This window comes from Lepeophtheirus salmonis, chromosome 10 (genome assembly GCF_016086655.4).
Source record: "Lepeophtheirus salmonis chromosome 10, UVic_Lsal_1.4, whole genome shotgun sequence".
Lineage (NCBI taxonomy): Eukaryota > Metazoa > Arthropoda > Copepoda > Siphonostomatoida > Caligidae > Lepeophtheirus > Lepeophtheirus salmonis.
The window spans coordinates 327,573-344,330 of record NC_052140.2 but is presented as its reverse complement, the minus strand read 5'-3'; the positions used below and the strand labels follow the sequence as shown (position 1 = coordinate 344,330).

General features: G+C 31.9%; 1 protein-coding gene across 1 annotated transcript in view; it reads left to right on the top strand.

Annotated features, from left to right (window-relative positions):
- LOC121125525 (uncharacterized) overlaps positions 1-16,758 on the top strand; it is a 106,800-nt gene that overhangs the window by 87,826 nt on the left and 2,216 nt on the right. The window lies entirely within an intron of this gene.

Genomic DNA, 16,758 nt, shown 5'->3' with positions numbered 1-16,758 from the left:
GAATTTCCAAATCGATCCTCAACACTTGTAAAAAATATGTTCAACAATTATTAAGTCAATTTGACTACTTCTTGTAATAAGGCAGTCCATTACTAGTCTAGTAATGTAAAACAATTTAGAAATATTTATCTGCATATAAGGAAATTATTTCACAAAATTGTATCTAGTTATATTATCACAACAAAGTATAAATTAAATTCATTTAGGGCCCTGCCACGCATAGCTAATGTAGTGGCTGTCCCAGGATTAAGGACTACGGTCGATGGAAGTGAGGTCTTATATAGTCCAATCCTAGTTGTCGGTCCTTAAAGAAGGCAAAATCGATCCCCCGTGACGTTGTTGAGGCCGTGTTTCATTTATTATTATTCTGGTATAATAAGCTAGGGAAAATATAATTTGGTATTTCTGGCTTTATTTTTAATGATTTATCGGAAGGGTTGCAATCATCCTATTTAAGGCTAGTATGATGCCCTGTTCTGTGTGAGAACTGTTTACCTACGATAAACCAACTTCATAATGCCCATTTGTAGAAGCCTTGTCACTATGAACAAAAAATCGGACAACCAATATTCAAAGGCCTCTATCTGGCGTTGTCTTGATGATGTCTTGTTACTATTCTCAAATGCTGGCCGATTCTGTTCGATCAACAGCTTCAAACGGTCGAGTGGAGAGCAGAATAGAGCGGGGGTCGCTTGAACTACCGTTGTGCAACACGAATCGAAATGGGAATCGACCCTGTATACATTGCAAATTTTCATGGTCGCTTTCAACGTATTTTTCTTTCAGGTAGTAAAAATGTAAAATATGGGCAGATTTTTTCTTTGAGAAATCCTACTCGACGGAAAATAATTCAAGACTCAACCAGTCGTGTGCAAGTTTGTTCCAAAGGCGTTTGTAGTATATAGTCACACCTTTACAACGCTTTATCGTATGTTCTTATGTGACCAATAATGAATAAGATATACTTAGTTATAAAAAAAGGGGCAAAATACGAAATTAATTTTCTCCCAATTAATATAATATGTTCGTATTATATTGCATTAATGAAAACATGAATATTTTTTGCAAGATGTGTGCAATGCTTTGAATACATATCTCATATATCTTATTTGAATTAATAAACCATCGATATTCTTAGGAAAAATCCCAAGGACCAAGAGTTAATGACCGGTCCAAGTACAGTTGGGACAGCCCTAATACTGGACTGGAGCAAATAAATAAAGACTAACACAAGATCATAGTTACTAACGTTTGAGGTGCGTGGACTTTAGAACTAAAGTTGAGTTTTATTAAAACTCAAATCCAATAGAAATATTTTCTGATCAATTACGTGTTCACAAAAGTGGATCAAATGCATAATTTTAAATGAAAGGCAAAAGCATTTGCATCCCTGGATAATTTTCTGTATAATTTTTGAAATATTTGCATCCTTGTCCGCTAGTGTTGTATTTGAGTCACGAGTTCGGTCGAGTTAGAGTTTTGGGAAATTTCTTCACAATATCTAACGTGGTTGTTCCACCTTTTATATGACATTATAAATGAGACTAATCATTATTACTCCAATAATGTTTCGTATTTTAGTTATTTCTGTCAAGTTTTTTAAATAATATTTTGGAAGAGGAGTTTTTTTGTTTTCTTATATTCCTTTATTTACAAGGCAATCAAGAGTGTTACAGAAAAATTATAAAACTCCCTAAATGATAATAATATTTAATATAAATTATTATAAATATAATATTGATTTTTTTTTAATAGTAATGCATTTTTGAAATTTTACCTGTAAATACTCGTATCCAACACTAATTTAAACCTTTTGCTAGTAACAGTGCCCACTGATTAGAAACGTTTATTTTCATTACCATATTTAATAAGAGGAGGTAACAGTCTCGTATACCTACATAAGCAAGTACATATAAGTACCTATACACTTGACCCCCCTCATGATGAGGCTACTCCTGCAGCAATAGACAAATACACGTCATAAAATGCATAATTTACAACCATTACTACTACGACTAATAATCTTCAATTATAAATGCAATTTATTCGATAATTGTTTTGTTTTAACGAAGTTTTTTTGAATTTGTGTTAAAGAGGATCTTAAAAATAGAAATAAATAACGTACAAACTAGGGATGGGTGTCGGGGCTTTAAAAAAACATCTATTTAGAGCGGGTCGAGCCGAGTAAATTCACTTTGGACTCGGGCAGAACTTGCTATTTCAATAGCCATATACTGATTATGAACTTGAAATATGGAGATTTATAAAAGAGAGGAATTTTACCAACGAATTGATAATTCCTCTCATTTGCTGACAAACTGTGTGTATTGTCACTCCTTTCCAAAAAAAAATTAATACGATTAATCGAAAAATGGCCTCACAAAGAGACAAAAGAATGGATGTTGTGGCTCCACACAAAAACAGTGATCTGAAACTTGACTTAGGCAAACAGGCAGATTATTTACCGGGTGGTCCATTTACTAACTCAGTAATTAATTAAAGTTGAGTGTTTAAAATTAATTCATATTTCGATAAATTAAAGCATAGACAATAACGTAGAAAAAAATAAAATATGAGCTCTGTAGCTTACGTCAAGATAATGACACTGGAGTGTGTTCGACAAATATCATTTCCCGCCCTCCAAGCTGTTGGGCGTCTCCAGGACCACCGTCTACGCCGTCATCAAGCCTGATACGTTGGCTAAGAAGAAAGGCTCTCTCAATAAGGGCAAAATGAGCCCGGAGTAGTTCAAAAAACAGCCCAGGCCAATCCTCTCAAGTCCATGAGGGTCCATGCAAGAGATCTCGGGGTTTCACAACAGACTGTCCATACCTATTGGGTAAATGTCGAGGGGAAGGCCTGGAGTGTTTGTCATCCAAACACCATTTCTCAAATCTACTGTCAGCCAGCACTGGAACGCCATGACAGATGACTACATCCGTAGTGGATGGCATGCATTCTCCCGCCGCCTGGAAGGTATAATTGCCACAAAGGATGGCTACATTAATGATTGAGAGAGCACCAACACACGTCTATTTATATATTAATTTGGTTGGAATTATTATTAATAAATTATATCTTGTTGAAGTTTGGAATTCAAGGTGTTCAGATTTTAATAGCCCACTTGGGTCGACGTCATGAAGGCCAGTAGCGACGGTATTGACATCAGAACGGGCTTCTACAAGATGGCAGAAACAGCAAAGGTTACACAGTCCTTCTTGAAGACACACATTTCATTCTGGACGAAATCACTATGGCCACCAAAACTCACCAGACACCAACCTGGCCGACTTTTCCTTCTGGCTGGACAAGGGAATCTGGAAGCTTTCAAGGCTTCAGTTGATGACCATTGGAACTCCATGAATCCCAATTAGATTATAACCACCTCTCAGATCTTTCCACGGCGCATCAAGGTCATTATCAAAGTTGACTGATGGAGGCTACATGGAAGACTATAAATAACAGTAAGTGTGCCAACATCTGATCAAAGTTTACTTAATATAGTTCCCGAAATACAACCTCTTAAAATTTCAGATTCAAAATGTTTATTTTTCAATTACGCACCTGGTAACTATATAGCCTTAATTACAAAGTATGTATATCAAAATGCAATAAAGTAATGCATCTAATTTACTGATGAGTGATGAGATTGGCGCCACAATAGAAGGGGGCATTGGCCCCTCTCCACTTCTTGAAATACAATAACAATCTCCGTGATTATGTTGTCACTAATTTATGACGTCATGTTTAATACACAATCCCCTCCCACTTTTGAATTGGTTTCGAACGGCGTTACTCAACTCATTTTCCCCTTAACAATTGCGTCAGTTTTTCATTCATGTGTGGAATACAGCAAAGTTTGTCTCCATATACGAGTAGACGCAAACTCTTGGGAATTTATTATATCATCAACTCTTGCTTCTTTCAAAGATAAAAAGGAGTTATATTCAAGAAAATTAAGGGATTGTATTATGTGACTATGAAAAAGAATTTAAGAATGTAGCTAGTTGATACAATTTGACTGAATTGAGCGAGTCGTGAAAAAGTCTTTAAAAATTAACACAGATTCAACTTAAGAGCCATTTAACGAGACCAAAATATGATGTATGTATGTAATCCGTAGAGTAATTTTTGTTCTTTAAAAAAGAAGACAAGTAAACATAACCAATAATGAGGTTTAGCAACAACTCTGTGTAGGAAAAACACAGGCAGTAACCACTCCAGAGACTAAAGTACACCTTGGCTCAATACATCCTTTCCGATAAAAATCGTATTCAGCTGTTTTTATTAGTCTTTTATTCTTGAGTAAAGAACATCCAAGTATTGAGTAGCTAAGTGTGAGTGAGATCCATCAAAATGAAAGGTAACACGGATGGTTTGTTCGGGACTTATCTTGTAGATTATTAAAGCAAAGTGTGTCTGTTAGTCGACATCTAATTACTAACGCTAATCCTAAATGAATGTAAAGTAAAGCCGTAATGTAGATTGTTTTTTTTTTTGCATTTCTAAAATGTCCATTCAGAAACTTCATCAAAAATTGGTCTTCCTCACATTTTTTAATACATATTTTAATCTTATCAAATTTTTTATTGCGTACGAGACTATAGGTATTACTCAGAATCACGTAATTACCTTTACTGTATCACGCAATTTTTTAGTTTGTAAAAAACCAAAAGCTCCAATAAGCTAGAATATTACATTGCCATCAGGGGAGAAGTTGCTTTACTCAGTAAACCGTCTTCCTGGCCACTGCAATAGGACATGAGCGTTGTATACTTATATTAGTTTGTAATCAAGATGTCAGAGAGTGGCGCTGTGTTGCCCGCAAAATAATAAAACCCCATGAAGGATAATGGCGAAAGATATTTCTTTACCTAATTATTTAAACATTGTTTATTGGATATGACGATCCAACATTCCAAAATCTCTGGAGTACAAAATATAGGAGTAGAACTTTTCGAAAAGATAATTAGTTAGGTGCCTCAGAATCGGAGAGACTCTATAAATCCTTGGCTGGTGTTAGATTGCGGAGTGAAGAATAAACTGTAAATGAGATATGATATGAATCCTGGAAATTAGTATACTATCATGGCACCGGATGCAATCTATTCACACGAATGTTTAATCAGGTTTTGAATATAATTTAGTCTATTTAGAAAAGGATGTTCATTATTCAGGAATTAAATAATGATGACAATTGCTAAGGAAAAGAAAATTCATTCTTCATATTACCAATTGTAAAAAACGGGCCACCAAAGAATTTACACTATTTACATCACTAATAATTATTAATGGAGGTATTTGCGTCCTTGGGCGTACACCCCGTACAAAGGCACACAATAATGGTAGCTCGATTTCGTATTTGGAATATATCTCAAGGATTTTGTATTTATTTTTATACAGCTTTGTCAGCTGAATTGGATGTGCACACTTTTATAAACATGGATCTTAGGGTTGTCAATATATTGAGCTCTACACTTAAAGTCCCTACTCTGTATTTTCGATGGAATTTTTATACTAATTCACTTAAAACCTCCTTCTCATTTTGAAAATTGAGATTGTAAAGAGCTTAAATTGCTGTGTTCTATCCGGTAGACTACTTATTATATTGAACCTACTCCTAAAAACTAGTGATGAGACAATTATAAAAATAATTCCGATTCTTTAATATTTTAAACAACATCTAAAAATACCATTTTGCTATCAGGGGCGTCCACAGGAATGTATATACATATTTTTGGTGGTGGGGGAATTTTTTGGAAAAAAAATTGCAAAATTAAATTGCAACAATCAAATTTTTTGGATTTTTTTTCAAAAATCCAAAGTTGTTTACAAAAAATCCACTGTTAATCATAAAATATAAAATTTTAATACTACTCAAGTAACAAATTTACATGATTTTTGTTTTTTTTTATATCTTGACGGTTATATTTAATATTTTTTTTATTTTCATAGCTCAGAAAAGGAATAAATAGTTAAATGCCAATAATAAATAAGAGTTGGAATCGTAAATTAAACAAAATTTTCCGGATGCCTATTTAAAAATAAACAAATTCTCCGATTCCCGATTAATCGTTTCATCACTAATACATATCTAAAAATATCCGTCCTTAATCCGTTTACTTCCATCCCATTATAACCCATTACTAAGATATGGGCTAAGGCTGTATTTGTGTAAATTATGAAACAAGTCATGCTCTATCTATCAGATATATCTTTTGTTTTCTTTTTCACGTACAGAAATATTTGGCAAATAACGTGAGATCTTGAATTGAAAAACATCAAAAAGAATTAGTATTTTAATGGAAATTTATGTTATTAGGACTAACAAAATACAGTCATACATTATGCTCTATGGCTTCTACACTCAGTGTATATATGTATATGAAGTCGACTAACACAAAAACAATCTTGAACAAAAATCAAAAAAAGGAGAAAATCCTAATTTATTTTTCTACTTCAAAATAAATACTAGTTATAGGACGATTATTCGGAATCGGAGAATCAGTTGTTTTTTGGTGAATCCGCATTGAGTAAATAAGGTTTAATGTGCGATTCCGACTCTTATTTATTATTTTTCTAAGTTATGAAAAAAAAAAAAAAAATGTATCTCCCCTCAAAGAATAGAAGAATTTTAGCTTTTTACTATAAAATTTAATATTTGAAATTGAATTTAATTTTTCAAATTTTTTTTTCAATAAATATAATTTTCTGTGAATAACTATTTTTTTTGAAATTTTTCGCCAAAGAAAATTTTATATTAGAAATTTAATTTTTCAATTTTTTTTTTTTTTAAATATTTTTTTAACAGTTGTGGATTTTGGATATTTTTCGACAAAAAAATTAATTTTTTGTGAATAAATATGGAGTATTTAATTTTTTTGTGAATAGTTGTGGATTTCTGAAAAGAATTTTTATATAAAATTGTATATTTGAATTTTTTTTCAAAAATAATTTAATTTTATTAAAACATAAGAAAAAATTGCAAAATGGAATTTTTAAAGTATTAAAGAATCGCCATTGATAATCTTTACAACAATCACATCAGAATCAGCATCGGGATTTTTTTGGAATCATCCCATCACTAATATATACATGCAGCCAATATTCAAAAAATATCGAGTCGATTAGAAGATTATTATTTAAAGTTCTTGGATGAGTAGAGTAGTCAAGAATTTGGGCTACAGTTTTTCCATGTACTGATGCATTGGAATCGGTTAATACTACCGATACTTTTAATACTTATTTTTATAGAATATTAAGGAAAAAAAACCAGTTTTCTAATTTCTTAAATTTGATTATTTTAAATGATTAAAAAAGCTGAGCAACAGCGTCCGTAGGGGGGGCTGGAGGGGCTGAAGCCCTTCCCCACACTAAAGGAATTTCCCCTTCTTACTAGAAAATTTAATCTTTGAATGAATTTTTCCAAATATTTTAATTTTTGATATTTTTTCCCCCCGAAAAATTACAAAAATCAAGCCCCTCCAAAATATTATCATGCGAACCCCCCTGATGAGGATCATTGTAAAGAATAACTTTGGTGTAATTCTACGGGCTCCTACATGCAGGGGCCCTGAATAAAATTATTTTTTATTCAATTTTTATTTTAACATATAAAAAGAGCAATAATAATATACTTTTTAACAAAAGTAATAATGTCCTAAAATACAAAAATAACCTATTATAACCTTTAACAGATCCAAGTTTGACCTTAAGAATTATTAAAGCAGTTCACGTTTGTAGGGTATTATTACGATTCATAGCCATATTCCGCCGTGAAAGAACCATATAGACATAAATGTAAGTTGATAACGATTGATCAATAGCAATACAACATTTCCTGAATAAACTTTGAAGGCACAAATAGCACGCAAACATAAATTGAATCTTGAGACCCTAGTAAACGCATCTATGAATGTATTTGACGTGGCTCTCCAACATTAACTCCCTTAAGGATTAGAATTAAATAAAAAAAGAATCACACGGATAATGAATGGTCCCTTGCACCAGGAGTTCCATCATCAGGTCTGTCAAGTCTCATGCATTTGGTGTGATATTCAAATAATTTTCCTCTCTGGAAAACGATTTTTTTAATGTGGTAAATTGTCATACAATCTCTAATTCTCACGAAAATTCACGAAAAACTCTTTTATGTCGTCATAGATACAAAACATATCCTCTAAATTTTTAAAAGAGTATTTAAAATCATAAGTTCTTAGATACAATTAAATTTTAGTTAAATTGAATCATAGGTGTATTCATTATTCAATAGACTTTGAGCTAATAATTTTGACTTATATAATAGCTATTTCAAAAAAGAGTTGTTAAGAAATGGCTTGATAATACTTATCATGCCCAACTGTATCCTTTGGAAAGACTATTATGTAATTCTAGTAATATATATATTGGCCAACCAGGAATAAATTAACTCCTGAACACAGAGAGGAATTAGATTATCTAAATTTCCTCTTAAAATTATTTAAAACTAATTATAATCCTAACTATGATTGATATATTTAGGTATTTTCTGGCCTAGCCCAAATCAGTGAAAAAATAACGTTAGAAAAAGTAAACAATTTCTTTATTTGTTAATATAACTCCTTTATATATAAAAAATAATCTGAATTGGCTTAAATTTTGGTGTCGGTCGATCCCTAGTTTATAATCTTTAAATGATTTAAGAGACTTATATTGGTTTTCAACCATAAACTCTATCATTTTTTTTTTAACATTCTTTATTTGGTTTATATATTATTTAGAACATACATATATAAATAAACCGGAGTGATTGCGTAACCAGTACATAAATAAACATTATAGTTTATACTTAATACTCCTGGGGATAGAATTTCAACTAATATCCTACAAATCAATTTAAAAAAACAAACAGTCAACATGAAAATTTACAAACACAATAAATATTTGTCAAAATTTCTTAACATCCTTTTTAAAATATTTATATAATTACGTAAAGTCAAAGGAAGGTACCGGATATCTTCTCTTGCAAAATTCCATGCCTCTCATTCTGATTTAGGAATTTTCATTGTGAGAGAGACATAGCGGGCGGAAGCTGCCAAGATGATACCTCTCAACTTATCTTTCCGAATAAGCTGATATGTACGATTAAGGATTACAAGGTGCAGGGCCCTTGTTACGGCAGAAATGTCATTGTTCTTCTTTGAAATTCTATAAAGAACAAGACTTTTAACATATTTTTCTTCCCCATTCGTCAACCCTTTTAGGTTTATGCATATATAATATTTAAAGATGGCTGGGCCGTCCACAAACGCATGATGTGTGTTATTATTGTATAGTTTTCCAGAGTCCTTGCAGGGCCTATCACGGTAAATTTTTTATCACCATTAGAGAAGTAATTATTCTTTTTTTTCAACTCATAGGAAGGCCCCAAACGTTTACTATGAAGCTCCAAGTGCATTCAAGGCTGCATCAAAGTTTAGAGGGACTATCATAACGTGCCACTCACATGGCATACAATCATATTTTGAAGAATTAACAAGTGGAAATTTTATTCTACCATCGTTGAGGAATTCTTCTAAATTTAAATGATAAACTGATAAAATATCTCGTCTGATTGCGTCTTCTTCTAAAATTGAGGGGTCCTTTACATTTCTAAAAAATAAATTTTTATTTAAATGAATCATTATTTTATTATGGCTACTTTAAGGGTTGATGAGATAGAAAGTGACGATAATCCGTCGATGTAATCCAGACTCCATTTTTGAGAAAAAAACTTATAGGTTGCTATTGTGTTGACGACACTCCTATCTAAAGGAATTAACTCTTTATTCAAACGTAGAAAATGATTATTTCATGTAGATCCTTTCATTCTCATTATTGACTCCTAAAAAAACAAGAAAAACAAATTCCCCAGAAGAGTCCATCGATCAGATTATGATCTGACTATCAATACATACACATATATGGTTCATTCTCTTATTAACATTATTTTTAAATATCATCATCGTAAGATACATTTTTCTCTCCACTATCTTTGCTCTTGTATCTATTTTTAAAGAAAGAGATAATTATCTATGTTTTTTGTCTCTCGACCAAAAATGATATGAATTTTTGTGTTCTTCGTTAACCTTCTCGTAGGTGACTCTTTCTTGCATTGTACAGGGTTTTTTACATGACGTCATCCTTTTGAAATTGGACCATCTATTCGTTGGGATTTTGAACAATTTTGAGACTATTTTGTAAAAAACCCAATTTGATTTATTAATTTCAAATCGTGACAAAAAAAGTTACCTCTGTCAGTCAAGTGGGTGTAACATTTTCCCTCTTGTTAGTCTAAGGTCTGACTACCACTCGGCAATTATCAAACTATATTACACGGTCTTACCACTCTAACACAAAAATACCCGATGTATTTTGCAGTCAGCTGTCGATTCACTCATCTCACTTGATACGTCATGGCTATTTCATAATTTATTCTTTTTGATAAATATCTTTCGATGAAAAAAGTTGTTTTATATTTTCCAAAAGGACAGAAATACAATTTCTTGTTGATCAATGATCCATCGTTGTATATATATATTGGTCATTTTATTATTTCTATGAATACATTTTGGGCTATAATATAGAAATACAAATGAATAAATACGCTTTTAATATTAATATTACTATACAGCATGGAATAAAATACTATGATGGAGTTTAATATTAATATATTATATCTAATTCATTTTACAAATTGTGGATAAGTGATATGACTCTGATTCTCTGGGAGTTCTTGGGTCATTGATTATTTCGTTAACTACCAGATGATTTTGGCCTTTTTTAAAAAGGAAAGGTTGTGTGATACAATAAATGTAAGGACGTGATAACTATCAAACATTCATTCATTATTGGTTAATCGTATATACGGGCTACACAACTGAGTTACGTCACTGTTTATATATATTAGTAATAAATGATTACATTCCCTTCGTTCTGCATATGTGGGCACTCAACAGAAAGATAAGCTAGAATGTAGTTTCTCAAAATTAAGTGTGGATTATATTTTTATTTTTCGACGACTTATAGTTAATTTCCATCAAGATATACTTCTTATTACGTCTTTAGAGGATCCACAAATTGCACTGTAAGTAGCCAAAATGGATCTTTACAATAAAAGTATTTTAATGCGCTCATATTGGAGCCAATATCGGTCTCTTAAATCAGACGAACTTTCTCAAATTATAATGTATCTTTACTCATTCCACAAATTTGAATAATAAGCCTGGAAGAGTTGTAACCCACTCGGAGTAAAAAAATAAAAAGATCATTTGTTCAAAATTCAGGGCCAAGCTATAATTTTAATTTTTGAAAATGCTTTTTTAAACAATCTAAGCCCCGCCCAAAATATATATATATATATTTAGATTTTACAAAGTGACCAACAAGTCTTAAGACTGCAACTTCAACTCAATATCTTTGCTATACGTTTATATATTTTTAAATTATGTTTTTTTATATAATTCACACAACCTCCATCTTTTTTTGTTGTAAAACAAACTTCCTTCTAAAACGTTTTCTTGAGCCTCTAACTACACAATCAAGCGGTACGAGGAGACCGGGAGTATCGATGACATGCCCAGGAGTGGTCGCCCGAGGTCCATGAGGACAACTTGGTTGATCGAGGCAATGAGGTCGAGGATCATCCACAAAAGTCAACACCCAATGAGAAAAAAGACTCGTGAGGGGCGTGTTTCTCAAGAAACCTTGCGCAGGGTGGTCAGGGAGGACCTAAAGATGAAGCCGAAGAGTCTACTAAAGCGGCAGCTTCTCTGCGACGCCATAATGGACAATAAATTGACCTGGGCGAAGGTGCTTCTGAAATTCCTCAATTCTTCTACGCACTTTTCAATCATTTGGACTGACAAGAAGATCGCCACCATGGAGCTGGCTTACAACAGCCAACACGATGGGCTTCTGGGTCGGAGCATCACGGAACACCCGAGGCCAGTTCAGCGGTTCAGAGTAAAAAAAAATAAAAGCTCCTTTTCCCAGAAAAAATACTTTTTAGAAACAGATAGAAATATTAATTTATAAAACAAAGCACAATTAAACTAAAGAGCAACATAGTAAGGATTCAAAAAGGTAATTAAAAAAAATTAATATATAAAAAAAAACGTCATTGGATTTAAAATCAACCAAATTTTTTATCAAAAGATTGACAAGGCCCAATCATATTTTTTTAAAGTCACTTCATATCAGAGTCGAGTCGGAATAAATGAGATGTTGGACGGCAAGTTTCGAAAAGAAAAGTTCAACACCCTCCCCCCTTATACAGAAATTTGAGTATAAAATGTCAGATTTTTTATTTTAGAAATTTAAATTTCGAATTATTCAACAAATAGAACCCATTTAATTATTTATTCAGTTATAGACAAAATAAGCTTAATAAACTACTCATTACTGTATAAGTTAGTGACTGACTTATTAAAAATAAAGATTAAACGACTCATGTAGACTTTTTATTTTGATGAACGAGAGTCAAAGAGTTTAAAGTTTTCAAATAAAGAGGCGAAAAGTAACTATTAGACTTCTTAGATTCCTGATGGTTGTGATATACCTATTTTTTCCTGGTAAGATGTCGATTTTTATTATAGCACAGATGACGTCACTTTTTCACTCATAAAGTATATATATTTTCCTACCCTTCGCAGAATTCCCCTTGATACTATAGTTAAAAGTAGAATGGTACAAAGAATGAGTTGAATGCGTACGTGATTTTTCTGCAAGCTGAATATGGTTTTTTATTTCCAAAGCTTTTGAAAAGAGAAAATCCAAGTATAAAATAGTTAATATTGAGGGTCAGAGAAAAAGTAACACCTGGGCCTTTGTTTTATTTATCTATAAAATGGATTATTTTATAACTTTATTACTGCATTCAAATTTAATATTTATTAATGACACAGGGACACAATTTTTATTTTTCAATATACTCGCCTTTTAGATCCCTACACTTTAAAACAAAACATTTTTTAGGTAGGGGGATTCTGGTTTGTTGGTGTGAAACTTTGCTGCTAAATACTGAATTGAAACTTCTTCATGATGTTTTTTTTTTGCTCGAGTGCGAAGAAAATCATCTTGCACAAAGATTTCTCCTGCCCAAAATTTCAGATAATGTGCACTTTTTGAAATAACTACAATGTCTAATAGCTCAGGCACTTTTCAGCCGACGATCCACCAGTACTGCGTTGTGGATTTTTTTCACAGTTTCTGGAGTCGTCACATCATTTGTTCAGCCACTGTGATGCTCTTCCACGGCTAACTCAGCTAAGAAAAAAGTTATTTTTTTAAACCAAGGAACAAACTCACGCAGAGGCGAAAAGTAACTATTAGATTGCTCAAATGTTATATAGATTGTGCTGAGACCTTTCAAATAAAAGTATTGTATCACGTAACAATGACCAATGCTCTCCATTTTGACAATTTCACAGACAACGTTCACTATTGATGGCTGCCAAACAAATACTAAACAACGTGGGGCCTTCAAACTTGAAACATATGATTTGCAGAATGTTTACTTTCTAATAGAGTGATTTTTTTCAAAACAGCTACCACCATTTCTTAGTCCGGCTTACTTCTGGGACCGTCCTTGTTAAGCTCAGAGTAGAATTGAGGATTGAAATCAAAGTAATTCTTGACTATGTGTGGGATTTGTGTTTATTTCTATAATCTCCAAGCTGCTTCCTGCTAATTTAATGAAAGGTCATGACCGCTAATCTACTCTACTCCAAAGCATTCCTCAAAATGTCAGGGTGACCATTTTGATTTTATACAACTCTAGTTAAAATGGTGGTGGATTCTTGGAGGGTCCGTAGTTAGTTATAAAGTAACTTTCAAGTAAACTTAAAAACCTAGTGGACAAAAAAAGTGGCACTTGGTGTATAGCTTTGAAATAACTAAGTTAGTAAATAATAAGAGTTGATTGTCTCATCCCAAACTATGGTGGTCTTTTTTGAATTCTTATTTTGGGGATTTTTTAACGAAAAAAAAAAAAAAAAAAGTTGATTTATTAACATGAATAACAACCATTTATGCATCTTAAAGCCAAAAACATATGTTAATGAATATTATTTCCGCTGATTCCTTCATCGAGAAACATTCATACCCCCCCCCCTCCTCCTCAAGAATTACATCTATTTCCTGAAGGATAAAATATTTTTTTTTTTTTTTTTTTTGGGGGGGCGTTATAACAATACTGAGAATGAAAAAACAAAGAAGGGTTTCTATGGGCAGCTCAGTAAAAATAAATCTAAAATCATATATATTGAGCGTCAACATAAAAACAATCGTGAACAAAAATCAATAATAAAAGATAATCCCAAATTATATTTTTACTTCCTAAATGTAAACGGTATAACATGTTGTGTACAATTTAAAATGGCTCTATATAATTACTTGTGTTTGACACTGTTAGTCTGCTATAATCAATCAGTATCATTCCCCAGTTTTTACTGTGAGTGGGTCTAAGGCAAAGATTTTTGAATTTAATTTCGAATCATTCTTTCTTTATAGAAAATAAGGTTTTGATCTCTGGGCTCCAATTAAAGTGCAGGACCTAGACAGGGATGATTATCCTATGATCAAATGCAAAATGCAACCTTTTTAAAATTGATTGTCAAGGTGACATTTATATATAAATATATTTTTTTTATTTGGTTTTATCTTTAGACAGAAAACTGTACTTTTTAATTATTTATGGAAATTAACTTTTCCATTACGTAATTAATGGGAAATATTGGATAATATTTTATTTCCTTTTTATAAAATATTTTGTATTTCTAAATATATATCATCTTTTTATAAATGTATCAAAGGTATAGACCCAAATTTTTGTACAATCAAGTGTTAGACCTTCGACAATTCCCTTTCCATAAAACTGGCAATGATTTTTTGGAAATATAAGTGCAAGTGGTATCTATAATGTATGTATATACCATAAAGAAAGACAAATATAGAGGTGACAAGGTATGTGAAAGACTGCGTGATGGTCTACAGCCTGTTACCTTTGGTATGTTATACGGAGGGATAAATATTCATTTCAGTGTTCTTTGCTTTTTGGGATAGTATTTTGGCAAAACAGCCATAAATTTTATAGGATCCTTTTTTTTCTTCAGTATTTTAAAATAGGGACTGTTCGATGTACAATAATGACCGCTAGGGGCCTCTATCCAATCAAAACCTAATATAAACTATTAACACTAAGATTAAGTATGGGGGACCCTTTTAGGATTTTAAACGATAGTTATGACTGAAGACATTATAAAATGCAAAAAATGGACGCCTATAAATTTTTTGACTTTTTCTTAGCGTTTACAATTTGAGATCCTGCCAGGTTTTGATAGGATAGAAGGCCCCTACTTGCCATTATCGTTCATCAAACAGTCTCATATACATAGTATTTCCACTGATGTCCTAAATTGCACTATAAATGAAGGAGACGCCGTCTTGGGGGCTCAAAGTTTTAATTACATAAAATAGACAAATTTCCAATTAATCTTGATGAAATTCTATTAAATGGCTTTAATAAAAAAAAAAAAAAGACTTCATACCTGCTTGAATACTAATGGATGTCAATGATAAACAATGATAATTGAATTAAATCGAAGTAATATGTACTAAACATCTTATATTATCTCTGCAACGAAGTTGAACGGAGGATATGTTTTTGCTTCTATTTGCTTGTTGATTAGTCATGAAGATTATGGCAAAAATTTACAGATCGATTTTGATCAAACTGTGTACGAAGATTATGTATGGTCACAGTAAGAGGCTATTAAATTTTGAGAGCTCAAGGTACATAACTCTATTTCATTTTAGGGGGAAGTTTTGCTCATTTTAGTTTCCATTGTAAAAGCCAATTTTTATGTACACTATGGAAATAAGATTGTATAACGATGTATTAACATATTTTTAGAACATTTAAGGGTCATATATAAAATGAAAAATTAGCGATCTCCTACTGTGACCAAGTTTGATCAAAATCCATTTATAACTTTTACCGCAATCCTGGTGACTAACAAACAAACAAAGGTAAAAACATACGCTCTGTTCAACTTCCTCGCGGATGTAACTAGGCAACTTGGAGATACATATTTTATAGGAAGTAAGGTTTAAGTCCTTTTATTTTTTTGGTCCACCTTTAAGATCTAATACTTGATGTCCGATACTTTTGCCTTAAACCATTCTACCCAAGGATATTTCGCCTTAGTGTACAAATAAATGGGGTTATACGTCGTTATTGTTTATTTGCGGTTGAAATTTCATGTTCCTTTTGATTTTTTTTATTAAAATATGCAATGTTTATTACTATAAAGCACATTACATAGTTGTTATCTGCTTAAAAAATGATGGAATTATGCGATTGCCTAATATTTGGCTTGTTCGTTCATCAATGAGTCTTCTCTAGTATGTATAACCCATCATTTTTTTGTTCAATTGAATTTTTGGAGCATAATCCCATCATATTTCCAAGAGAAAACAACAATTTAATTTTTTTTTTTTACAGTAATGAACATTACATACATATTTTAATCGAAAAAATTCAATTGTAACCAAAAATATGGAATAACGACGTATTATCCTCATTTATTTATTATTATTAATAATTTTATTGAAACAAAACCTGGATGTTGATGCTTCTCCCAAAATGCCCTACATCAACAATGCATATGTCATGTAGGAAAAAATACTATTAAGAATCTATTGAACTACAACATACCTTGTCTGCGAGAATAAACCATA